Below are 2,792 nucleotides of genomic sequence, written 5' to 3'. Positions count from 1 at the left end.
TTCAGTAATTTTTTTTGGTAAGCATGATTTTTTTATTTAGGGTACCAAAGTATTTTTTGGTGGTCATTATATTTGTAGCCATTAAATTATATTTGATCTAATTTGCTCCCCGATGTTTTGACGTGGCTGTCAAATCAAGACGATGGACGTAAAGTCACGTCCAAAACGTTAGGCAGTCAATAAATCAAAATTTGAAAGTAAACGAGATGAAATAAAAACCTGTTTAAAAATATTGCTGTTACTAATAATTATCCTTTTTCAGTTATAATAAAGCTGCTCCAATTGAATTATAATTTAAATAGAGACCAGCAAAACCTTTATTAACTGACGGAGGCATATTACGGTTTATGAAGACGGTGCGGTAAGAATCATGACCATAATATAATAATAATTCGCATAGCGAACTATATAAAATTCAGGGTCAGTTCATTATGGACTCTCTATATGACTTGGCTAGGAATTTAATATTGTAGATGTTCTCGTAAGTTTGTGTCGTGATGCTGTGGTGGCCGAGTAGTTCAGGTATCCGACTTTCAATCTGGAGGGGTTCAAATCCTGGCACGCACCAATGTGTTTTTTGGAACGTGTGTACGAATTGACAGTTGACATTTACAACAAGCTTTTCGGTGCAGAAAAAAAAATTGGTTGTCTGTAAAGTCGGTTTACGGACGATAATTTTGCGTGATAACCTGATAACGTCATAAGAAAACATTGATGAAAAATTGCTGTAACGTTACCATGGAGATCTGTCCACAACGTTGCCATGGAGATCTGTCCACAACGTGACACTTTTTCGTGCATGCTACCGGTGTTCATCGATTTATAAGACGTTATCACGTCAAAATATAATGAGAAAACATACACCCGCGAATGAATTCACAGGTGTCTATGTGACGTCCCATCCCGCTTTGGGCCAGCGTGGGTATTAATTTAGCCCCATCCATCTCGTGCTTGAGAGGAGGCCTGTGCCCAGAATTGAGACGTATATAAATAAACTGGATTATAGATCAGATTTTGTCGCTCAAACTAAGATACTCTCTGACATTACGTATTCGAGTTATTGGCAGCAGCTGCTTTAAAGAATCGTTTTGTAGCCGCTGTGTAAGGATTTACTATGTACCTATTTAGTTTAGTAACAATATTTTCATGTGTCAATTAATTCATGTCTTATAAATGGGTTGAAAAAGCTGTAATAGAACAAATACAAATTTATGTCAATTAGAAGAAATGTAGTAGGCGTGAGAGGTTATAGGTATAATATATTTAAATTTATGTATAAGTATGTATTAATATTTATACTTATTTATAGTATGTATGTCTTTCCCATCACGGAACAATGGTGTTCCGAACCTTTGGGAGGCGTACGCGCAGCCGAAGCCAACACCCACCCTTTTGACACTAATGAAATGTAAGGGGTACACCGAGCGCATCCTGATTTACTGTACTCTCTTTGTTATGTAGGTACTTGTGTTGTGCAATTTTACTACTACTACTTTTAAGAATGCAAGGTTACCAAATGCATAAATGGTAACATGCACTTATAAATTAAATGGCTATCGTATTTTCGTAATAAAAATAACTATGTGAATAACTGTTATTAGGTAAGCAATTATAACGAAAGGAGCAATTACCCCAATACGGTTGAATTGTCTGATTTAATTATTACTACTGCAAGGTTTTGTTACTCACATAATACTAACTTACTTAATGGCGCGACCCAAAATGAGTCTTGGCCTCCGACACGAGAACACGCCATCGCCAGTTGTCTCGATCCTGCGTGATCCTGCGCCATCTCCCACCAGTTATCGGCATGGAGACCGCGCAAGTCCGCTTCAACCCACATAATAACTAAGTAATAATTTGACTTAAAGTTATACGCATCAACATTTTTACGAATATTTAACGAAAATAAAAATAGTATTTTATACAATCGTGATATAATAGAGAGCTTTTCAGTCGAGTACCGTGTTTAGGCAACGAAGCTTGCTGAGTTGCCTAAGTAAGGTACGAGATTGAAAAGCTTGATTATATATATCACTATTGTATACAATACTTATTCTACAAGTCAACAAAAATAATACTTTAAACTAGTAGAATCATATAGGTAAATAAACCAAAAGTATACAGCTAAGATACACGAGCAGCCGCGATACTTTCATACTCGTACGCTCCCCGGCCGCCGCGGCCCGGCGCGTTGGTCATCGACACCTTCTCGTAACTCATGAGACCCTGGTACTTGCTCCTTGCTAAATTCAATTTTTAAAAAGTTTTTTTTCTCTATTTTAGCCACCGTAGCCTATGGAGACTAACAAGTAACGCTAAGCGGTTTTCGTAGTCTATGGATGTTCCTATATTAAGGGTGTCACATGCGCGTTTCTGACTTATGAAGCAATTGTTCCTACAATACAACCTAAAATAAATAATTCATTTGAGCTATGGTTTTGTTTCGTCCTCTTGACCGCGGCGAGCTGTGATTGGTCAATTTCATTATAGTTGACTAAACTGTATCGAAATAAATATTATAGTTGAGTTGGGAGCCCATACATTAAAAGTACCCAAATGCAGTTTGGTATACGAAATCTTAATTCAAGAATTACAATTGACGAGTAGAAAAAAGACTTTTCAAAGCAGTTCTATATTTACTACTTAAACAAAAAATCTGATAACTACCTATGGCCCACTTGCACCATCCCACTAACCCGGGGTTAAGTGGTTAAACCGTTAACCTAGTGTCAAATTGTACTGGTAACCTTGGCAACTCCAGGTTTAACCGGTTAACCTCGGGTTAGTGG

This window comes from Cydia splendana, chromosome 2 (assembly GCF_910591565.1).
Source record: "Cydia splendana chromosome 2, ilCydSple1.2, whole genome shotgun sequence".
In the NCBI taxonomy this organism is placed as follows: domain Eukaryota; kingdom Metazoa; phylum Arthropoda; class Insecta; order Lepidoptera; family Tortricidae; genus Cydia; species Cydia splendana.
Note: the sequence above shows the minus strand (reverse complement) of the source record.